We start from the raw sequence: 27,077 nt of genomic DNA on the forward strand, positions 1-27,077 counted from the left end.
AATCTCTACTGACAGCTGCACAGAACATCGGGTTCAGCGGGAACCACATTAAAGCCAAAATAGATAAAATATAGGAAAATAATAAATGTAGACTGTGAACAAAGAGACGAAACGATAAACCACATAAAAAGTAAATGGAGCAAATTAACCAAAAAGGAATATGAGGACAGACACGACTGCATGCAGAAGACAGTCCACTGGAAGTTCTCGAAAAGATTGCATCTTCAGCATTCGATAAATGGTTCAAACACAAACCGAAAACTGTATTGGTAAACGAAACCGCAAAATCCTTTGAGATATGGATGTACAAATAGATAAATTTATTCAAGCTAGGAAACTGGACATCATAATAATCAACAAGAAAAGAAGACTAGGAAAACTTAGAATCAAGAGGAAAACTCAGACTATGCAAAGGACAGTAATCCTGGAAACAGCTGGAATTTTAAGGAAAGTCCTCGGATGCATTATTTAATCTACGTGAGTGACAAACCTTAACTGGTCATATCGATAATAGAAGTAAAACAAAAATATGACAAAAAAACTTGTATTGTAAAATTGTAAGTTGACCCCCACAAAATAAAGAATAGCAGTGCCGGCATTGGCTGAAACCATACCAAATAGTCGAATGGCCAAGGAGCATGGAAATACCAGTAGAGGGAAAGCACTAAATAGCCATCTACTAGATAAGTGCAAAGAGAACTGGAACCTTCGGAAGCTATATTGTAACCCACATTACAGTGAAGACTAATCGTCGCTGGCAACAAGAAACCAAGTATACACGACTGTTGGGATAACGCAAATTGATTTGCAAATGTTAACAAAGAGGGTGGAGGGCACTGGAAACTTGAAGAGATTTGTTGTCACTTGAACTTAAGTGAATACCACAGGTTGTTTTCAAAGACAAATTTTTGATGATGGCCATGTGTGAAAGCTCCCAGGTAGTAGTAGTATTAATAATAATAATAATAATAATAATAATAATAATAATAATAATAATAATAATAATCAATTACTAATGTAGATTTCGTATCTCTCTGACGTAATTTTAAGCTATTGCTTCTACATACCAAACCGAAACTATATTATTGTATATTTTCTATTTCAAGGAAAACAACAATGTATTATATGTGCTGTTGCCATAGTAGCATACACTCAGGAAGTTTCTTTTTTTTTCTGCTAGTAGTTCAGTATCTATTCAGTTGTCAAAATATCAGCCTTCTGAGCGTAACCTCGACCTTTTTTGAGAACCAATAGTAGTGGAATGCTGTTTATGTTTGCATGAATCTATTCATTTAACTCTTCTTTGAGGGGTAAATAATCATCATGGTAACATCCTCTCGGATATATACTCCATCCTTGACGTGATGTAGTATATATTCATCCGTCATATATACAAGAAAAATGTTACTACTACTACTACTACTACTACTAATACCACGAATACTACTACTAATAATAATAATATAACTACTATTAATATATATATATAAGTAATAAAATTAATTCGTTTACGCCGTATTGATGGCTGAATATGGTTAAATTGGGGCTGATTAATGCATTAAATACTAATCCATATCATCATCGAACAGTCAAAATGATACCTAGTTCGCTGGTCTTTATCAAAACATTGTCCATAACAAATTTCAACCAGATCGACCAAATAGTGTCCGATAAAAGTGGAACGATCAGACAGACAGACAGACAAAAATATAATATAGATTATATAAAAGTCACTTTGTGTGCGTGAGTTCCTTTCTTATAGGTTCCGAAACGATTGGGCCAATCTTTTGAAAATTTCACACTAAGGTAAATTATATATCTGTCAGTGTTGTTAGACATGTTTTGTTACAGAAATTTATCTGATAAGTATCGAAAATCGAAAAAACCCGACGCTAAACATAGTCTTTTTAATTTTTGTACGTTACACCGGCCAAGGGAGATGATACTCAGCGAATCAAAGAGGATTCAATTCTTTGCAAATCTTTTCTTCTAAAAAACACATAGCCATTGTTATCTGGAGATATAGCTCAGTGGTAGAGTATCCAACTACAGATCGAATGGTCACCTGTTCGAGCTCTTGTGTTCCTAAACATTTTGTTTTAATTTTTTCTTATTAATGAGTTCAATTCACGATAAAAGAAGAGGTACCACCGCGAATCATTTGTTCGTTTGCATATTTTAAAACTAAGCATTAATAAGACGTGACTGTTCCAATGCATTCATCGTCAAATCCAAATATCAGCTGACGTGATATTGTGAATAAACACAGACAGAATTTGATAAACGGCATTAATTTGATAAACCACATTATCATTATTATTATATTATAAAAAGGCTGACTGGGAAGCCATCAGGGACCTCATCAGGGATAAAATATCTTTTCAATTCCTGCTGAACATTGCGCTAATGAGATCACTGAATGGTTCAAAGCGGCAATTGAAGCACATGTTCCCACACGCAAATTCTATAGCAAATCCCAATATCCTCAATGGTTCACTTCAACTTGTGCAACTGCCATAGCGCAAAGGCAGCATGCATACCGCAGATTTAACCGACATAAGTTCAGTTCAAACAGAAAGAAGTACATAGAAGACAGAAATAACTGTAAGAAAGAAATAGTGACAGCTAAGAGAGAATTTACTGAAACCACCCAAAAACGCATCGAAGCACAGAAATTAGGAACCCGAGACTTCTGGAAAATCTACAAGAGTGTAGTAAATAATGGGCAATCAACAATTCCCCCACTATCCAACAATCATGAGGTTGTTTGCTCAGCAACTGAGAAGGCTAACTTGCTTGCCAGACAGTTTGCCTCGAACTCCACACTGGACTCTGCTAACCACCCCCTTCCTGACTTTCCTTTGCAGACAGAGGCCACTACTAACGCCTGAAAGTATCCTATACCTCTATAAGGCCACCATTCACCCATGTATGGAGTATTGTTGTCATATTTGGGCTAGTGCATCTGCCACTAGTATCTCGCTCGTAGACAAGGTTCAAAAGAGAGTCACCAATCTGATAGGTCCTGAACTGTCAGCTAAACATCAGCCTCTGTCCCATCGACGAAATGTTGCATCCCTCTGCCTGTTCTACAAATACTTTAACGGAGAATGCTCTGACGAACTGCAAGCACGTGTGCCCCCACGACGTAAATACCCCGACAAACCCGACAAGCAGCTAAATCCCACCCCTTCACAGTAGAGATTCCTAGATGCAAGAGAGCATTCTACTCCAGTAGTTTATTCCCCAGAACAGCTAGATTTTTGGAATTCCCTGCCAGGTCCCTGCTTCCCCGACTGTACTGACATGCAGAAGTTCAAGTGCAACGTGAACCGACATCTTGCTGCCCAACTTCCTACACAGTACCCCTAATGCTTATGTCCCCGATAGTAGCCCCTTACAATAAAGTGGCAATGTGCCTTGTTTGGGGTGAAAATGTAATTAAAAAAAATATATATGTTTTATGTTATGTTTTTTTTTTTTTTAATTTTTTAAAAACATTTCATTGCGAATTAGTCCACCGGACAAACACTTTCTCGTAATATATGATATTCAATAGAGGATTTATTCTATAGTAATACATACGCAATCTGTATAAATTAAAATATCATGTTTAAGCATATTGTCCGACCGGGTAACGCCGGGCCTTTAGCTAGTATAATATAGATATATGAATTGACGTGAATTCTATTCCTAAATCATATGAAAAACTGTTTTATTGTGTTATTTTTTAAAGCAAAATGAAAACAAATTCAACAAACTAATTCCTCTTTACATGTCATGTAATTAAATGTGTACGCATGGTATGATTGGTATAAATATGTAGTGTTGGTTTTAACACACGTTTGTTTCGATTATAAAGGTTTTTTTGCGAGTGGTGTAAATAACAGGTTGATGTCCATCATTTCAATATGAGAGCCATTCATCAGAACAAACGCATGTTGAACATTTTAGACTCAACACAGTCGGTTCCATTTCTCTTGCCTTTTGTTCCGTTCCATCAGTTAATTTCCCGCTATTTTACTAGGTCCATTAGAAATCTTTGCGATAATGTGTGCGACAGATTGAAGTCTTCTTAACTTGTGTCCGCTGTAAGTCGTTGAAAGTACTTTAATGTAATATAGCCACACTTACATATAGAAGGTGATATATGACATATCCAGAAGCAAGTATTTAATATTTGTATGCATGCATATAATGGTTTTATGTTTACGTGGTATATGCAAAGCAGCTAAAATTGGAATTATTACAATTCAGTATTTTTGCTTGGCCGTCTTTGTATATGAACTCTTATCAATTTTAAGCATGTCTCATACTTTATATTGCGCCACAAGTAGTGATGGGACGGTTCCAAAATTTTTCCCGATTCCGAGAAAATTACCGATTCTGGTCTAAATTCCCGATTCTGGTCTAAATTCCCGATTCTGATATCATTTTTGTAATTTATAAATATTTAATTGGATATTTGTTTTTTCATATTTTTGATTTTGGAATTATTGTAAAACCTCCAGGTTATGTCTGTATATATTTTCACAAGCATAAAAATACACTTGGCGGGAGGGTGCATATATTACTCAAATAGATCCTTTTAAATATTTTTCATTGTAATTGATTAAAAAATAGTGAAACAATTAAAAACGTTTTTTTTTTTTTCGTTTTTTTAAAACAAAGTCGACATGTGGTTTTTGTTAGTTGACAAAATACTATTTGAATGCTTCCATAAACCATTGAAAATTATGGACGATTAGTATGCAAAATAAGATGGTGTTGGAACAGAAAAATTTAACGTGTAGAGAATTAGTTTCTAAATAACATGGTTACTATTGAGAAAACCAATCTTAACCGGAGAAGAACGAAGCGCAGATGTATTGTTTACTATTATGTTAGGTCTCTCTGCCAAAGAATGTTCATGTTTTTATCCTAAATTATAAAGATTTGGTTGGTTATTGCTACTGTTAATATGACAAATATAAAGTAGATTGATTTGCTTTAATGCAGAAATAAGTAGATACAGATAATAGAAATCCCACTCTTACCAATAATATCAAATATATAGATTAACATCCTTAGATAAAAACGAGATTTTCTTTTGGTTCTACGTGATTGTCTTTTGGTTCTACGTGATTTTCTTTGTCTTCTACGTGATTTTCTTTGTCTTCTACGTGATTTTCTTTTGGTTCTGCGTGATTTTCTTTGTGTTCTACGTGATTTTCTTTGTGTTCTACGTGATTTTCTTTGTGTTCTACGTGATTTTCTTTTGGTTCTACGTGATTTACTTTTGTGTTCTACGTGATTTTCTTTGTGTTCTACGTGATTTTCTTTGTGTTCTACGTGATATTCTTTTGGTTCTACGTGGTTTACTTTTGGTTCTACGTGATTTTCTTTTGGTTCTGCGTGATTTTCTTTGTGTTCTACGTGATTTTCTTTGTGTTCTACGTGATATTCTTTTGGTTCTACGTGATTTACTTTTGGTTCTACGTGATTGACTTTTGGTTCTACGTGATTTTCTTTGTGTTCTACGTGATTTTCTTTGTGTTCTACGTGATATTCTTTTGGTTCTACGTGGTTTACTTTTGGTTCTACGTGATTGTCTTTTGGTTCTACGTGATTTTCTTTGTGTTCTACGTGATTTTCTTTGTGTTCTACGTGATATTCTTTTGGTTCTACGTGATTTACTTTTGGTTCTACGTGATTTTCTTTTTGTTCTACGTGATTTTCTTTTTGTTCTACGTGATTTTCTTTGTGTTCTACGTGATTTTCTTTTGGTTCTACGTGATTTTCTTTTGGTTCTACGTGATTTTCTTTGTGTTCTACGTGATTTTCTTTGTGTTCTACGTGATTTTCTTTTCGTTTTACGTGATTTTCCTCTCGTTTTAGGTGATTACATGTTAACACCTTGAAAAACTTGGCGAAAAAACAATAAGTTTAGAATTTAGACAGGCAGTTATATATCGCATATACAGTTAATATAAAATGCCACCATATCTAGAATATTCTAACTTTGTAGGGATGTTGACTAAATTTTTAGCACTAACACTAAGTCTGAATGGCAAGATCGTAGCTTCCCTAAAGATGCACAGAATTTATCACTTGGAGAAAACTAATACGTTTTGGTTAACTGCTCTAAAATGCTACAACGTCTAGGAAATGAAACTCATTGTACGTTAAATTAATATGGAAAGCAGATCCTTCTTCCCAAATTCTTAAATAATTGATTTTTTGTTTATTTTTCTTTCCACCAAGGTATTCAGGATGCTAACACGTAATCGCCTAAAAGAGTTGAATCTCGTTTTAGTGTGGATGAATGAGTTATCTGAGGGGGCTAAGTTACGAAAACAACAACAAAAACAACAACAACAAAATAATAATAATAATAATTTTTATTATTATTATTATTATTATTATTATTATTATTATTATTATTATTATTATTATTATTATTATTACAAGTGCTTATATAGTAAAAAAAGACTATTTAATTTCTACAAATATTTATTAAAATATGACTTTAAATATGAAAAATAATTGGGAAAATGTTAATAAAGTATTTTTAATTCATAAAACACAATTTAAACATCTTAAGAATAATATTTAAAAATACATTTACATTTGGCAAATTTTCAGTATATCATGGATGACTAGTCAGTGGAACATTTCTGTGACAAATAAACTACCCAAAAGGTTTTTAAAAAAACTGAAGAATCCTCTTTCATTAGTAGTCTCGATTGTATGGCTTTGTATATTCACCTCAAACAATCTTAATTAATTTTGTTTGCAATCTGTATGCAAACATGTGATGGCAATGTGGGTCTGCTGTTTGGCCTGAAAACGCTGAATTACTTTGACTTGCTAAGACGCCACAAGAATTCTTAGTCTAAGTATAAGTAATACAGACAGAAACAAAGAAGAATTGACGACAAACGTTATTTGACACGAAAGTGTGAACATTTACAAATTGATTTATACTTCATTTAATTCAAAGACAAGATTTCTTCATACGTTTCGCCCCTGCATTGTAATATTTGCAAATGCATATTTGCCAGCTGACAAAAGTCTACCGGAAAAAACTTAACTGGCCAAAAGCTGAGAGCATAAAGTAAATAGTTACAAAGATTATTAAATGGTTTTTATATTCTACTTTTGATTTAATTATCAATAATGCCTGATAGTGTTTTTCTTCACAAACATATTTTATTGGAGTTTTAAAATATTTTTTTGAACATTGTAAATAAACTGCATTCTTCTAAAGTGTATCTAGCGAACTTACGTAAAGTTTCAATTTTTGTTTTGTTTATTTCACGAAAATAAAATGCGTTCACGCCGTTTATCTTATTAGGATTTTTATATTTTAGTTATACTAATTGTTATACTAAGTGTTATACTAGTTTTTATACTAATTCTTATACTAATTGTTTAAAAACAGTATGTATATATCAGTAGTACCAACAATGGAAACTTAAGTTTTCAAAAAATGCAAAGAATCGTTTTTGGAATCGGAAATTAGGCTTATTTTTTATCCGATTTCGATACCGCTTCCGTTGCCCCCAAAAGTTCCGATTTCTGATTCCGATTCCGATTAATCCTCCTAATACTTGTCACATGTTATAACTGATGTTGGATAGCAAAAGTCAAACGTACCAAAAACAAACAATGAAAATAAATCGTCCCGGTTATTGAACTCGGGTAATGCAGTTATATAACTTGTCAATAGAAACTCACAATGGAATGAGAGTTGTTTTTGTTCTAGCGAGCACGCCCGAATTAAAACAATAATAATAAAGCAAATTATATTTTCATGAATCGAAACATAGTGTCGAAAAGTCACGGCGAACTAATAAAAAACGAGAGACTGGAGGAAATGGCCAACGTACAGCATAACGTAACACTCGCACTACTATTTCTACTACTACTATTAATAATACTATCATGCTACTACTACTATTACTACTACTAATACTACTACTATTATGCTACCATCACTACAAGTACTGTAGCACACTATTTTATAATACCGATCATATATTAATATCATTATCCGTTTATTGATATTAATATTCAATGAAGGTGAAATAGCGTACTACATCCATTTTACATATGAAATATACTATGACATTGTTGCCTCCTCTCACACACATATACACATATATGTATGTATGTATGTATGTATATATGTATGTATGTATGTATGTATGTATGTATGCGTGTGTAAGTGGACTTTTTACGTATAGCGTCGAGACTGAGTTGCTTTTAATAATAATACAATAACTGTGACTTTAAAAACAACATTCTGTATTTTATTGGCTTCATAACTTACAAATTCATATTTAAATTAACACAACGTTCATATCGACGAAAAAAAATCTCCGATTTATATCACGTGAGTCATGTGCGATCTACGTGATTGGAACATTTACAAAAAAAATCACCGTTTAAGACAAGAGGTTTGATTTTCTAGTGACACCATGTCATGAAGAAAGAAAAAGACAGAAACAGCAGATTCCATATTGGATAAACACTATAGTATCGAAACTGAGTTGTTTTCACTATTTAAATAAATAAATGTGTATTTTAAAAATAATTCTGCGTTGTACTGAGTTCTTTCAAATCCTAATTTATATATTTATGTTTTATACTAACAAGTCTGCATTATGAATTTGTTGTAAGCAAGCTCTTCCTAACTCAATAAATGTTCATAAATATAATAATTGAATAAATGCCAGGTAAAATGCCTTTGGCTTAGCACATAAGTATTTAATAAACACTTGTGAACGGGTTCTGTTCACTTCAGATAAATTGGTTTCTTCGATTTTCAGAAAATACGCCTTAAGCAAAGCCATCGATATTGGAAAGCAACGTTGGAAATATCATGTTCATATTGTGTTTTCATGTATTTTACGTATTTTATATAAAACTATACAAAAGTCAGTTACACGGGTTTCGTCGATGAGGTGATTTGTATTATTCTCCATTTGCCATGGAGTCTTCGACTGTGAATTACAGATAACAGTAGTCTACTTCTTGGTAAAGAGAATAGTAGCTAAGAGGCTATATGTCAGATACTGGACAGCGCCGTGTCGAGTAGTTTTTTTATTTTTATTTTTTTTTACATGGTGGTCACCACTTATCAAGGCCCGGAAGCCACTCAGGGATAAGGGTTGTTGTAAGTACAGTGCGTTAGTGTGGATATTTAAAGTGTCTACTTCAGGGGGCGGTTCACCAGGAATTTGTTTACGTTGGACTTGAAGACATCCAAGTTGTAGTCAGGAGGGAAGCAGGCAGACGGAACAGAGTTTCACAGACGTGCAGTTCTAAGAAAGAAGCTTTGTTCATGGAATCCGCGTTTTGATTAAGGCATAGATAAAGAGTGGGGAAAGTTTTTGACAGTGGATTCAGCTAGACGGGTGTTTTTCGTAAAAGATTGGCGAGGGGGGGGACCAGAGATTGCAGTTCAGACGAGCACCTGCCATGGAAATAACGATAAAACAAGGATAGGCTTGCGACGTCTCTTCTGTGGGAGAGAGGTTGCAGGGAAGAGAAAAGGGCATCCCCCACTAAGCCACGAAGTCTATTTTGTACTCTGTCAAGGCAGGATAGGCTGTTTTTAGCAGCTCCTGCCCAGATATGGCAGCAGTATTCCATCCTTGGACGTACTTGGCTTTTATATAGATAGAGAATTGCATCAGTAGTAAGATATCTTCTAGAGGGTGTAGAAGGATCCCACCATCTTTCCAGCGACCTTGGCAACAGACTTGATGTATATGTTCCATTTCAGATCAGGAGTGAAGGTCAAGCCCAGAAGCTTGTCAAAAAATGGTGCTTCTCCTAGACGAGAGCCATCCATTTCAATTGATGCCAGATGGGTATCAGAGCGTCGATGATGTAAAGATAGGAGTTTGGTTTTAGATGCATTAAAGGTAACCAGCCACGTCTTCCCCCACTGAACCACTCGTTCTACATCTACAGCAACACATCAAAGGCCGTAAATGACAAAGCTCTCTCTGATTCTCTCTCCTCTGATCTCAAACGAGTGGTTCAGTGGGGGAAGACGTGGCTGGTTACATTTAATGCATCTAAAACCAAACTCCACCGTACTGTATACCGATACTCTATGGCTGACTGGGATAGCTTCCGTACATTCATATCTGATTTACCTCTGCACTCCATGTTTAAAAAGGAAGTGTCCTCTATAGTATCAGATCTGACCAAATGGTTAATTGTAGGCATAGACCGATTCATACCATCTAAAAATTCCAACAAAAACCTAACAGCCAGCCATGGTTCTCCCCAGAATGTGCTGCTGCTATCGCGCACAGAAATCACTTTTTCCATAACTACCAACGTAATAGATGCATTGAGACTATAGCTGCTTTCAGGACTGCCAGCAACCACTGTAAAAGAGTAATACAAAATGCAAGAGAGCTATATGCCCAGTCTGTTAAATCCAAGGTAGCTGATCAGCGGCTTGGTTCCCACCAGTTTGGGCAAATAACAAATAGGATCCTGAACAGAAGTGTGCGTTCTATCCCAATTAATGGAATTAATAATTTTATAATTTACATAAAAATTAATAATTTTATTATATCATAATTAGGATCATTTAATTCATTTTTATGTAAATTATAAAATTATTAATTCCATCTACTAACTAACTAACTAATGAATTAATTTTATTCAAACAATTTTCACTGCATAAATATATGCAAATAATAGGGGGGAAATAAGTTGAATCCAGCGACTGACACCCTTTCTAACTCAACAATAAACAACAACATATGCAAATAATAAATAAAATATTTATCAATATTCAAATTTTATTTTTAGCTGCAATATTTTAAGTCTAAAAAATTCTTATTTTTTACTTTACTAGAATATCTTGTTCTTTACTTTTCCAGGTTGAATTTCTTGTCCTTTACTTTTCCAGGTTTAATAAAATCTTAAGAATATTACTTTTCATGCGCGCATTTTTCCATATAATCCATGATTTTTCCAGGCATTGCTATTGTATTAATATATAAATTTATAATATTTATTAATGATTGTCAAAAAAAAAACTAGCTCTCAAACACACATTTATGCAATATTTATCATTCAATCACAGTAGTTCCGAGCAGGGTCTCTACCGAGACTGCGGTTCATGAATTCGTGATCTGTATAGAGCGTAAACTAACAAAAAAGAAGATGGAACTCGGTGTCTTTTTAGATATCGTTGGAGCTTTTGACAACATACCCTTCAGTAGTATGTTCAAGTCGCTACGAGAACTCAATGTGCCACCAGTACTCATCCGATCGATTGAGTATATGGTAAGGCACAGAACAGTTCAAGTAGAACTACTGAGGGCAACTGTTAAAAGGGAAGTAGTTAAATGAAACCCCCAAAGTGGGATTTTATCACCTTTACTATGGAACTGTATGCTGAATCCTCTTTTAAAGGAGTTTAAAAATAGGAATTTTATGCCCAGGCTGATGCTGATGACATCGCAGTGCTGGTCGCGGGTTCAAAAGCATCATAAGTCAGACGCATTGCCAAAATGGCATTAAATATTCCTAATAAATGATCTAATCGAAATGAATTAGAATTCAGTAGCCGTAAAACAGAAATGGTCTTGTTTACATATAAAAGGAATTGCCAACTTGGTGACCTTTTTCTGAGTGGACAGAAATTGAAACTTTCGCAGGAGGCAAGGCTGTTAGGGGTAATCCTGGACAGTAAGCTAACCAGGAAAAGCCACATAGAAAAGATTTCCTCCAAGGCGACTGCAGCCCTTATGCAATGCAAACAAATTGTGGGGAAAACCTAGGCAGTTAACCCGCATTTAATTAGGTGGATATACATTGCTATGGTATGTCCCATTTTGTCGTATGCATGTGTTTTCTGGATCCGCGGGACAGAGAAAATGTACTTGAGGAAGATACTCCAGAAGTTACAAAGACTTGCTTGTTTAATGACTTCTTCAGCATATTCGAGCACACCTACTGGAGCATTGGAGATGCTGTTGAATATCCCTACGATTAAAGAATTCTTGAAGGCAGAAGCGATACGGGGATCCTATAGAATAGATCTCATGGGTCTGTGGTGGTCAAGATCTGTTGGGACTACTGGAAAAACAAAGAGTCACGTGGATTTGTGTAATGAGGCTAGGAAAGAAACTACCGCTCTTGCATGTGCCGGGTGACCTTATGACTAAAACCAGATCATTTGAAAAGCATTTCACATGTATGGTTTATGACAGAACAGGCGCAAGAGATTACGAAAAAGAGCTGGAAAGCAACGTAATCAAATGTTATACTGATGGATCTAAAATGAATGATAGGATTGGTGCGAATGTTTATATAGAATACTCAAACCACCTCACCTGTTAAAAATCTTATTATCTTGGTAAACTGAGGACGGTCTTCCAGGCAGAAGTCTTCACCATACAGGTATCATCGGATACAACACCAAACACCAGTCATGAGCTGGCACCATTGGATGTGGTACCAAACATTACCCCCGCCTTCACCGAAGAGCAGGATCTCAGGCCTAAGTCTGACAAGTCAGCTCTAACATTCGGTAAACATCACGACAAAACCCGAAGAAGAAGGAGAGATAGCGCATGTTTAAGGCTTTTTAATCTGAGGTTCTGATTATGGAAGAGGTTCAGCAACAGGAAATAGCTATCCTTTCAGAGAGTCAGGCAGCTATTAAAGCATTGGAGAATAGTACGGTAAGATCCCAAACCGTACTGTGCTGCATTGAAAATCTAAACCATTTAGGAAAAGACAACCGCATATCTATTTCATAAGGAGAGTTAAAAAAAAATTAGTTATTAAAAAAAAGTTCGGTTGTTTAATTATAAAAAAAAAAACGATACATGGGATTGAACCTAGAATCTTTCTCCCAACCCCCGGTACTCTAACCGTTACGCTAACATGTCATGTTGGCAAAATCGCAGTAAAAAATATTTATATACAAAAAAAAGTTATGCAAAATAAAAAAAAGCGTTAGTCACTTATGTATGTACTTACTCTCCTGTTTGTGAACCCACATATTTTGTTGTATTTTTTTTTCTTCTGAACCAATTTTCGAAATTTTTTTTCAAAATGTAGCTAATGAGGTGTTCTATCCAACTATATAACCTGTTTGAAATTTGGTTGCGAACGGAATTAGTGGTGGAGGTTTGAATGTGTCTCGATTCATTCAATTTTGGCCTTAAGCATATATTCAACCACTACTGTGGTTGAATGATATATATATATATATATATATATATATATATATATATATATATGGCGATTAAGCTACACTGAATATTCCGCGTTTCATCCACTCTAGGACTGAAACGCGGAATATTCAGTGTAGCTTAATCGCCATATATATTTTATAAATTACTAACTAGCTCTACCTACGCATTGAGCACTTTTGAAGTTTACGCATAAATCTATACTTTCGTATATTAATTTTATGTGAGTAAATTTTACACACATATATATATATATATATATATATATATATATTATTCCTTTGTCAATTTATATACCAGTAATATAGTAACTGGATTTTTTCAACATTTCTTATTCAGAAAGTAGTATTTTCAACTGGAGGACTATGCATTTAAGAGTTACCCTAATTTAAATCTCTGGCACAGCTTCGTTATAAACAGCTGATAATCCCTGCTACATATATATATGTATATATATGTATATATATATATATATATGTGTGTGTGTGTTTGTGTGTGTGTGTGTGTGTGTGTGTCTGTGTCTGTGTGTGTCTTTGTGTGTGTAAGAGAACGTTTTTGCATATATCGTCGAGACAGAGTTGCTTTAATAATTTAAGTTGAGTTCTTTTTTTTAACTGTTTCATTGTTGAATCCGCTTGTGGAACTGTGGATTTCTAAAGGTTAGTCGGGTTTTACATGCGCCAAGTCTGCGATACGTTGAATATTGTCAGTATTGCTAGGAATTAAGGCTGGATGTTTTTATTTTGGTATTTTTAGTCGCATGCGTCTGTCGGTCGGTCTGTCGGTCTGTCCGTAACATTTTTGTGCTTGGCTTTTTTGGTTAAGATCAAAGCTCTGTTGTTACTAGATGCTGTTCTTAGCTTTTTAAGCTTGTCTTTGCCTTTTGGCAAAGCGAATAGGGATATCGTAAGAGGTCCGCTCCCAGTGGAGTTGGGCGCCAGGACGGGACTTTCTTACCAACTCGGAATTTTCCCTTACCTGGCGACTTGTCCGGAACGCACTTCCCCTCTTTGACGAACTCCACTTGCACAAAGAAGAGACCCGGGTTTATTGCCTGCACTGCGACGAAGGCATGAAGGAAACGGTCGGTCATGCTTTTTTTTTCCTCTGGAGCAGGCTTAAGACCCTCCTAGGGTACGTCAACGAGGTAACGGCTCGCATCGATGCCACGCGCCTGCTTGAACTCGACGAGTCATACTTTGTGGAGAACATTGATCCGCCGCTGCCTAGGGAGAAAAGAATGGGGTTTCTGGCGATCCTAGCAGTAGCGAGAATGGTCATATGGATCACACGCCTCAAGCGAGTCCGCGAAGGGATATCTGTTCCGGATCGGGATCTGATTGTCTACTTTAAACATCTGCTTAAAGTAAAGATCAGATGCGATTGGAGAAGGTTGCCTCGAGTGGTCTTTGATAGGAGGTGGGTGCATGACACTAGCTTGTGCATTCGACGAGGCGCAAAGTTTGAATTCGTGTTACCACCATAGGCATGGCACACGCGGTACTGGGTCCTACGGAACCCGTCCCGCTAGGTTAGGAATAGAAAATTAAAGAGACTCTTGACTGGTGGTACAAATGAGATCCGCTCCCCGATTGTTTGTTTTGGCACTAGAGAACCTTCCGAGGCTACTCTACCATTATCCCTCCCTCTTTTGTTTTGTTACCCCTGGTCAACCCTTACTCAGAGGTCGCCTTCTACCACCTCCGCCTTTTTCTGTTTTTTTTTTTTGTTTTTTATGCTTTATTTATTTTCCCCCAGTACCCGATAAGAATCCACCCAATCCCCACCAAGGGATCTCCCCGCTTGTTTTCGGTGCCCCGGAAAACAGTAGACGATCTAACTACTTAGATTAGCTCAGGGAGGGACCTTACTAACAATGCACTAGGCAATTTTATTTGATCATTTTTTTTTCTAAGTTGTTTTCCTCACTCCCCAACACGAAGTATTTGTTACCAAATTAAGAACTTTTATTTTTCCAATGAATTGAACTTTTTTTCACACACACACATACACACTTATTTTATTTTTTAAAAAAATGCACACACACACAGAAATTGAAAATATATGCTTTTTGCTTAAACGCTGGGAATTCATTAGTTAGCTTTAGATTCCATAGAGCAAATGAGGCATTGTGGTAAACGTTGCCAATCAAGAGTAAGTCGTCAAAGACTCCAATTTTTACTTCAGTTACAAAGACCCGGCAACACTTCCCTCCCCAGATCTTATGGGGCGTTGTGCCTAAATTTGTTTTGTCTTTTGGAGATTTTACTTTTTTAATTTTTTTAATTTTATATTGATTTTTTTTATTGTAATTTTTTCTTTAAACGAAATAAATTAAATATGAACATCAAAGTGTAGTATCTGTTCCGGCAGATACTGCAAACAAAGACCATATGTGGGGGCAACCACACATATAAGACCTTGGTCAATGTAGGGGCAACCCCTCATACCAATTGTTACTATCCAGCTCCTCTACTCCCCGGGGAGTTGGTCCCCGTTTCCCCTTCACTCATCACATTAAAAATGGGCCTTGTGCCTTATTTGCTCGGTAGGGGAGCAAATAAATACCCTTTTCTTGGCCTTTTGGCCAAGATCAAAGTCTAGTATCTGTTCTTACTACATGCTGTACTTATTGTGATATAAAGTAGGGGATCACTTCTGTATTAATTTAATGTAAAATGATCACTCACTTTACAACCAGTCAGTCGCAAAGACTTTCAAGTTATTCTCCAGATCATTCAAGTTGTTTTTGAAGGATTCCAGTCATTTTTAAGCATTCAAGTCATTATTAAGGTCATTCAGTTCATCCTTAAGTTCATTACAGTCATTCTAAGTCATTTACTGTTTATTTATTTAAGTCATTTCAGCCCATTTTTCGGTCATTTTAGTTTATCTTTAAGAATTTCATGTCAATCCTGCATTCACGGATTCATACATTACACGAAAGCACGCGACTAATGGCTATCGGCCTTGTTATAATTACGACTCGTACTCAAAACATTTTTAGACTAAATATACATATAGATATCCAGATATCCACACACACACACACACACACATAGTTAGTCCCACGAGAGATCCCAGTAGAAGCATGTATGAATATATGTAGACAATGATTTTTTATAAACACACACGCACACACATGCACACATCTATATCTATATCTATATCTATCTATCTATATATATATATATATATATATATATATATATATATATATATATATATATATAAGATATTTGAAACAAATTTAGTACTTTTTTCTTTTATTTAAGAAACATTTAAGTATTCGATATCGGTAAACTACACCGGATAGTAGTTTTCGTGAAATATTAGTGAATGTAATAGCTGAGGATAAACTAAGACTGGAATATTAAAACAGTAAATTACATAATTTGGACTTGCGCCGAATTCAAATATTTGTAGATCATACCTGGAACTCAGTTCTCTTTGAATATTTTAAAATCTTTGTTTTTATTAAGAGATATTTTTCAGAAAATGTGGAAACGGTTGCTAGCAGGAAATATCATAGAATATTTTTATTTTATTCCGCACAAGTCTGAGTCCGCACAAGATAATTCATATATATAAACTGAAAATTGTGCGGTACGATCTAAACAACGTATTATGAAACTTAGCGGAAGAGATAGGCGTTGCAGTGGCAACTACAATAGTCATAAATGCCAACCCTGTTAAAACTTTTTACAAAAACCATAAATGTTATCAAAAAGAAAATAAACAGTTCAGTAATGATATCGTATTTACAACAGATTATACTACAGTAGATTAAAAACGGCTTTCCTGTCTAATAAATTTTATAAAACGACTTTTCGTCGCAAGATCTGGTTTTTATTTCAATAAGACTCTTAATTTGGTTTATTGAATACACTTTAATAATGAATACCTTTTAATATTAAATACACTTTTATAATGAATACCTTTTATTATGTAATACACTTTAATAATGAATACCTTTTAATAATGAATACCTTTTAATATTGAATACACTTTGATAATGAACAACTTTTAATATTGAATACACTTAAATATTGAATATACTTTAATAATTAATACCTTTTAATAATGAATACCCTTTAATATTGAATAAGCTTTAATAATGAACAACTTATAATATTGAATACACTTTAATAATTAATACCTTTTAATAATGAATACACTTTAATAAAAAATACCTTTTAATATTGAATACACTTTAATATTGAATACCTTTTAATATTGAATACAATTTAATAATGAATACACTTTAATATTGAATGCACTCTTATAGTAAATACACTTTAATATTCAATACAGTTTAATATTGAATTCATTTTAATAATAAATACCTTTTAATATTGAATACACTTTAATAAAGAATACCTTTTAATATTGAATACATTTTAATAATTAATACCTTTTAATAATTAATACATTTTAATTATTAATACCTTTTAATAATGAATATACTTTAATAATGAACAACTTTTAATATTGAAGACACTTTAATATTGAATACCTTTTAATATTGAATACACTTTAATAATGAATACGTTTTTATAATGAATACACTTGAATAATGAATATCTATTAATAATGAATACACTTTAATAATGAATACCTTTAAATATTGAATATACTTTAATAATGAATACCGTTCAATATTGAATACACTTTAATAATTAATACCTTTTAATATTGAATACACTCTAATAATAAATACACTTTAATATTGAATACACTTTAATATTGAATTCACTTTAATAATGAATTCCTTTTAATATTGAATACACTTTAATAATTAATACCTTTTAATATTGAATACACTTTTCTATTGAATACCTTTTAATAATAAATACACTTTAATTAGGAATACCTTTTAATATTGAATACATTTTGAATGCACTCTTATAATAAATACACTTAAATATTGAATGCATTCTTGTAGTAAATACACTTTAATATTGAATACACTTTAATACTGAATTCACTTTAATAATGAATACCTTTTAATATTGAGTACACTTTAATAATTAATACCTTTTAATATTGAATACACTTTAATAATTAATACCTTTTAATAATTAATATATATTAATAATGAACAACTTTTGATATTGAATACACTTTAATATTGAATACCTTTTAATATTGAATACACTTTAATAATGAATACACTTTAATATTGAATACACTTTAATAATTAATACCTTTTAATAATGAATACACTTTTATAATGAATATCTTTTAATATTTTAATACACTTCAATAATTAATACCTTTTAATATTGAATACACTTCAATAATGAATACCTTTTAATATTGAATACACTTTAATAAAGAATACCTTTTAATAATGAATACACTTTAATGAGTAATACACTTTAATATTGAATACAGTTCAATAATGATTACCTTTTAATATTTATTACACTTTAATAATGAATACCTTTTAATATTGAATACGCTTTAATAATTAATACCTTTTAATTATGAATACACTTTAATTATGAATACACTTTAATAATGAATACACTTTAATATTGAATACACTTTCATAATGAACAACTTATAATATTGAATACACTTTAATAATTAATACCTTTTGATAATGAATACACTTTAATAAGAAATACCTTTTAATATTGAATACACTTTAATATTAAATACCTTTTAATATTGAATACAATTTAATAATGAATACACTTTAATATTGAATGCACTCTTATAGTAAATAAACTTTAATATTGAATACACTTTAATATTGAATTCACTTTAATATTGAATACACTTTAATATTGAATACACTTTAATAAAGAGTACCTTTTAATATTGAATACACTTTAATAATTAATACCTTTTAATAATTAATACATTTTTATAATTAATACCTTTTAATAATGAATATACTTTAATAATGAACAACTGTTAATATTGAATACACTTTAATATTGCATACCTTTTAATAGTGAATACACTTTAATAATGAATACACTGTAATATTGAATACACTTTAATAATTAATACCTTTTAATATTGTAATACACTTCAATAATGAATACACTTTAATATTGAATGCACTTTACCAATGAATACCTTTTAACATTGAATACACTTTAATAATGAATACATTTTTATAATGAATACACTTTAATAATGAATATCTTTTAATTATGAATACACTTTAATAATAAATACTTTTAAATATTGAATATACTTTAATAATGAATACCTTTCAATATTGAATACACTTTAATAATGAATACCTTTTAATATTGAATACACTTTGATAATAAATACACTTTAATATAGAATACACTTTAATATTGAATTCACTTTAATAATGAATTCCTTTTAATATTGAATACACTTCTATAATGAATACCTTTTAATATTGAATACACTTTAATAAAGAATACCTTTTAATAATGAATACACTTTAATAAGTAATACACTTTAATATTGAATACAGTTTAATAATGATTACCTTTTAATATTTATTACACTTTAATAATGAATACCTTTTAATATTGAATACGCTTTAATAATTAATACCTTTTTATAATGAATATACTTTAATAGTGAGTACCTTTTAATAATGAATACACTTTAATAATAAATACCTTTAAATATTGAATACACTTCAATAATTAATACCTTTTAATATTGAATACACTTTAATAATTAATACCTTTTGATATTGAATGCACTCTAATAATTAATATCTTTTAATATTGAATACACTTTTATAATGAATATATTTTAATAATTAATACCTTTTTATAATTAATACCTTTTAATAATGAATACCTTTTAATTTTGAATACACTTGTTTAATGAATACCTTTTTATATTGAATACACTTTAATATTGAATACACTACAATAATGAATACCTTTCAATAATGGATATACTTTAATAATGAATACCTTTTAATATTGTAATACACTTCAATAATTAATACCTTTTAATATTGAATACACTTCAATAATGAATACCTTTTAATATTGAATACACGTAAATAATGAATACACTTTAATATTGGATACACTTTAATAATGAATACCTTTTAATATTGGATAAACTTTAATAATTAATACCTTTTAATATTGAATACACTTTAATAAATAATACCTTTTAATATTGAATCCACTTTAATAATGAATACCTTTTAATATTGAATACACTTTTATAATAAACAACCTTCAATGTTGAATCCACTTTAATAATGAATGCCGTTTAATAATGAATACAATTTTATAATAGATACCTTTTAATATTGAATACACTTTCATAATAAATACCTTTTAATATTGAATACCTTTTAATATTCAATACACTTTCAGAATGAATACACTTTAATATTGAATACACTTCAATAATTAATACCTTTTAATAATGAATACATTTTAATAATGAACAACTTGTAATATTGAATACACTTTAATGTTGAATACCTTTTTATGTTGAATACACTTTAATAATGAATGCATTTTAATATTGAATACACTTTAATAATGAATAACTTTTAATAATGAATACACTTTAATAATGAATACCTTTTAATATTGAATACACGTAAATAATGAATACACTTTAATATTGAATACACATTAATAATTTATGCCTTTTTATAATGAATACATTTTTATAATGAATACACTTTAATATTGAATACTTTTCGATAATGAATACCTTTTAATATTGAATACACTTTAATAATGAATACCTTTTAATAATGAATACCTTTCAATAATGGATACCTTTTAATAATGAATACCTTTCAATAATTTATACCTTTTTATAATGAATACCTTTTAGTAATGTATTCCTTTTTATAATGAATACATTTTAATAATGAACACCTTTTAATAATGAATACACTTTAATAATGAATTTCTTTTAATATTGAATACACGTAAATAATGAATACACTTTAATATTGAATACACATTAATAATTTATGCCTTTTTATAATGAATCCGTTTTTATAATGAATACACTTTAATATTGAATACTTTTCGATAATGAATACATTTTAGTATTAAATACACTTTAATAATGAATACCTTTTAATAATGAATACCTTTCAATAATGAATACATTTTAATAATGAATACCTTTCAATAATTAATACCTTTTAATAATGAATACCTTTTAGTAATGTATACCTTAAATAATGAATACATTTTAATAATGAATACCTTTTAATAATGAATACACTTTAATAATGAATATCTTTTTATAATAAATACCTTTTAATAATCAATACACTTTAATAATTAATACCTTGTTATAATGAACACCTTTCAATAATGTATACCTTTTAATAATGAATACACTTTAATATTGAATACACTTTAATATTGAATACACTTTAATAATTTATACCTCTTTATAATGAATACACTTTTATTATGAATACACTTTAATATTGAATACTTTTCAATAATGAATACCCTTTAATATTGAATACACTTTAATAATGAATACCTTTTAATAATGAAAACCTTTCAATAATTAATACCATTTAATAATGGATACACTTTAATAAGGAATACCTTTTAATAATGTATACCTTTTCATGATGAATACATTTTAATAATGAATACCTTTTGATAATGAATACACTTTAATAATGAATATCTGTTAATAATGAATATCTTTTAATAATGAATACACTGTAATAATTAATACCTTTTTATAATGAACACCTTTCAATAATGTATACCTTGTAATGATGAATACACTTTAATAAAGAATACCTTGTAATAATGAATACCTTTTAATAATGAATACACTTATATAATGAATACCTTTTAATATTGAATACACTTTAATAATGAATGAATTTTAATATTGAATGCACTTTAATAATTAATACCTATTAATAATGAATACACTTTAATAATGAATACCTTTTAATATTGAATACACTTTAATAATGAATACCTTTTAATAATGAATGCCTTTTAATATTGAATACACTTTAATAATGAATAAATTTTAATATTGTATACACTTTAATAATGAATACCTTTTAATATTGAATACACCTTAATTATGAATACATTTTAATATTGAATGCGCTTCAATAATGAATACCTTCTAATATTGAATACACTTTAATAACGAATCCACTTTCGGATTTTTGTTCTGTATAAACATACGAAACAACTTTAAAAAATATTGATAAAGAGAACAAAGCAAATAAGCAATGAAGATTATCAATATAAGGCTTAATATAGTTTAAGTATATTTTGTTAATTATAAAATTGGTAAAATATATTAAAAATGTTACATAATGAAGAAACGTTTTGCGTGAACGTTTAGACGAACGCTTATTAATGAATATTGATTTACTTGTAAGTTTAGTTTTTGCTTATTAATTATGGATTATATGTCGAATTACATTGAAAGCAATCAATATTACTGTTAAACTATTTAACATTAAAAATGGACTGATTGAAATCAAGATTAGCACACTTTACTGCTCTTTAACTTAATATGTTCTTGTGTAGTTGATATGGTAATTTTTTTCTAAGTGATTCGGCTTTTAATTTCAAATACACTTTACTTAAATACAGGTTGTCATATTTTTTTGGCTAAATATTAACTTATCAGTACAAAAATGTTCCATTTAGTGACGTTAAATTATTTTGTACGTAATGTAATAACTATCTCATTTTGTTATTTATAAATCCAATACTTTTACGGGAACTTACCCATTCACTCATAATGGACTCTTTATAAAACGTTATAAAAGCCCTAGAGTTAGTAATCTTATGGATAATTAGAATATGACTTTTGCAATAAAGATTCGAGAATGTACGTTCAAAATTCAAATTTAAAAATACCTTAGCATTTCTCAACAACTGACGACGAGTTATTCAGACTACCTACGAATAATTAATTCAGAAGACCCACCTCAACAAAATCGACTTACGACAAAGTTTTTGAACGAGAAGATTCTGTTCCAAACATACTAGTAACGAATCATCCAGAGACTCGATACCGTAGAATCGGACAACTAAACATTTAAAGAATCAGAAAGCATCTCTGAAAGTTGTACTGAAATCTACAAGATTGTAAAGGATTGTTTTCTAGGGACTACAAATTCTCATATCGGTGCACTAACTCTTATTTATTATTATTATTGCACTAAGTAAAACAAGATAAGATTTTTCAATGGGTAAAAATTATGAATGAAAAGTTCGTAAGTTGATATTTTATCTCAGAAGTTACTTCTCGGCTTTTGGGGTTTTTTCTCTCTTTTATGGTTATCGCTAAAATAGAAAATAAAATGTTGAAACGAAAAGAACTTGAGGTTAGCTTTTTTTCTGCCAGTGAAAAAATATGGACTTTAATTGAGAGTGAGGTATAATGAACAACGGTGGATGCAGCAGAAAGCGAACAAATATTTCAAAAAAGATAAAAAATGAAAGCATGACTGGAACAACAACAATAAAAACAGATGTTAATAGAACAACAAGCGAATGCAAACTTATAGTTACAAGCTTTAACAAATAAAAAAAGTTCCGCAAAGTAACATAGAGTTCTTAAAAACGCTATTTTATTTACACCCAGTACGGAGACAGGAATTACGTCTCCTTTTAAAAAAAAGTACGAAGACATGTATGACATTGGTTGTGCCGATTGGGATGATTCTAAAAAGTCTGTTTATTGGTTCGAAAACTAGAATCCATAGAACACAATAAATTCGTAGATTATACTTTGCCGGGAAAAACATGCGACTTAACTTTTTCTGAAATTGTAAAAACCTGAACAGAACTGTTCAGCCTGAAAACGTCGGTTTTCATAAAAGGTGTAAATGCCTTAATTTAACTAAAAATATAACGACGACTATATAAAATTTGCATCAATAGTTAACAAACATTTCGACGGTTTTAAAGTAGCTGAATTCAGTGCTGACGATTTCAAACACCTTATATGCGTACGAAGATATTACGCAACCACTATTCAGGAATACAATAAATGTACCAGTCAGTTCATTAGAGAAAATTAATTAGAAGATTGAAAGACTTGTAAAAACGGGCATCCAACCGAACGTTTAATTCATTAATAATAATAATAATAAAATATGGATAGAAGTAAATCACCTCTCACATACGCGTCAAGATCTCTGTTCCCGGCAGAAAACCACTATTGACAGATTGCTGTTATCTTACAAAATTATATCGACATTTACACGGACAACTATTTATGCTGCAAACCAATCATACACCTCTTTTTAGCACATTTGAGTCGTGAAAATGGTTGTTCGTCTATACAGCATATAAACTGCTCAGATGGGGCAGTATTCTGCTGAGTTAGTTAGAATACTTCATTTCAAAGCAGATCGACTATAAGTACAGAATTTCAAGGTTTGATCAAAGATAAAGTGAACCTTCTAGGGACTCGGTAATTTCTTTCTTACATATCGATAGTGAAATTAAAACAATAATATGCAATATTATCAGAAACCTTCCAGTTACACGATATGAAATTAAACGCAGAGAATTAAAGACGAATTTATTAGTGCTACAAAACAGAAAATCACAAATAGGGACCAGCAAATGCAGGTAATTTTTTCTCTGCGTGATAGCATCCTACTATGCAACGATTACCAAAAGCATTATAAAATAGTATAATGAAAGATTTTCATATGAGTCCCCTAATAATAAACAGAATGAGGGGTCTCATGCGTAGGTACGTATATTGGCTGATGATGAATAAATACATAAAAAATATGGTCGACTCATACGAGGATTGTGATTTAATGGCAAAGGCACTCTTAATCACTTTAAGCAATGGCCAAAACAACTTAACCCTTGAATTCATATAGATTTTGCTGAAGAGTTGGTTAGCTAATTGTTATGGACACCTAGCAAATCTTGCCAGAATTGCTCAAATGTAAGAGACCTGCTACACAGTGTAGTTATTTATTTCCGCCATGAATTAGAACCCTATGCAGAGTAAAGACTTGAGAAAAGCGATATTATTGAAACTTTGCCAGAACTCTTTTTTTTTCTGAGATAATATTAAACCGTTTAAAGTCAGGGAATAAATTAAAACGAGGGATGGTAGAAATGCCTGTTAATACCGTTGTGGGGACTAATTAATTAAAGCTTAGGGAGCTGGAAGTATCTCATAAATTGGGACATCAGCGTATCTTTCCTTTTTCTGCTTTGTTTGCAAATGATTTGAGATTTTTAAAAAAATCCTAAGTGGACAAATTTGATGAGATCACGTCAAAATTAACAAAAGAGGGATTTTGTCTTTGTCCTGAATACCCTAAACCAAATGGATCTGCTACTCACGGCATAATAGGCCTGGATATTATTCAACAGATAAATAATCCCCGTTTAATTAAATGTTTTTTTTTGGGGGGGGGGGTTCTGCGTGGAAACTCCCCAAGTACAGAATTCCCTTCGGTGAGGAGTCTATTTTTTTATTTCAATGCAAAGGTTAAGAAAGAATTACCGGCCTTTGATCACGTTATTAACGCACTATCTATTCATTCATAATGAACTCTTCTAATCATTCTAAACCCCCAAGGGTTAATATTCTCACAGGAGAATTATCTCAACATGACGCAAGATTACAGACTGTCTTACTTAACAGTCTGAAATACAGGCAACCGTTTTCTTTGTACAATATATTCTCTCTACATAAACGTCTTTCTGTCTTTCCTGATGGCACTTTCCTTGTGCCACAACAATTATTTTTTACTGTAGAATATGAGTGTTAAATTCTCTATATTTTATAGTCTATGCTCGAATTTCAAGAATTGTGTTGATCGTGTTTTGCATTTCAACTGTTCGTTACTTGTACATGTTTTATAACAGAATTAAGAAATTGCCGTAATTAATCTTTAATATCGAAGTATGAAATGGAAGTGTACGATTTTTAAATAAGTATTTTGCATAACCACGAGGCAATAGTAATATTGACTAGTGTCTGTAGCCTTTGTAACGAGGTGAAGATCCCAGTCGTATCCCAATCTAAGGTCATATCTTGGTCAAACGAGATCATTGGTAACAAAATGAAAACCGTAGTGTTCACTGGTACATAACTATAGTCATAGGAGGTTCCGATTTCGGAATACTCATGAAAGTTCAATAGCATGGTCTTGAGCGCTTATACGATGACCGGGTTAATGGCCTATTCCTGTATTCGTTTCCCCAACAGTAAACAGTAGTAAAATGAACAAAATAAAATGCTATAAGAAATAATTTTTAAAATATTGAAAAAAAAAGAAAGTCAGCAACTAAAGTCTCCAGGGAAATATGCATGCTGCCGGCTACTGTCTGCCGACATAAGGTTGACCGTCCTTCTTTTTCTGCTTGCTGTCCCCTAAAATAAATCAACTCAAATGGATGGCATTCGTTTGTTATTTATCAAGAATTCCGTAGGCAACAATAAAATAACTCTAGTAGCAACCCCCTTTTTTATAAAGATTAATTATTAAATAAACTCTGAATACAATAGTGTTCTTTTACGGATATGAAATACAATATATGCGATTTCTCTTTTTTTTTTCTACAAAGCGGTGTGCGTGAACAGTTACTAAAAACTTTTGCGACGACTGATTGTCTCTGTTTCCTTTCTTTTTTCCTCTCTTTTACTCTTTCTCTCTCTCTCATTCTCTCTCTCTCTCTCTCTCTCTCTCTAACTCTCTCACTTTCGGTTAGTGAGCAGGGGTGTAGCGTAGGTGAAGAGGCTATTAGACTCAACTCTCAACTATTCAAAACTGGCAAAAAGCCGATCCGCACATCTTTTTATAATAAGGTAACGGGTGAGGACGAACGATGGATACGTTTTCATTCAGCCAATTTATCTTCATAGCTTCAAAATTGA

At 31.4% G+C, this 27,077-nt stretch overlaps 1 pseudogene; it reads left to right on the forward strand.

Moving 5' to 3' along the window:
• Positions 1–15,786: 15,786 nt before the first annotated feature.
• LOC145280553 (U2 spliceosomal RNA) lies at positions 15,787–15,915 on the forward strand (annotated as a pseudogene).
• The last annotated feature ends 11,162 nt before the right edge of the window (positions 15,916–27,077 follow it).

The sequence above is a fragment of the Euprymna scolopes genome, chromosome 7, assembly GCF_053919585.1.
Source record: "Euprymna scolopes isolate OS-2025 chromosome 7, ASM5391958v1, whole genome shotgun sequence".
Lineage (NCBI taxonomy): Eukaryota > Metazoa > Mollusca > Cephalopoda > Sepiida > Sepiolidae > Euprymna > Euprymna scolopes.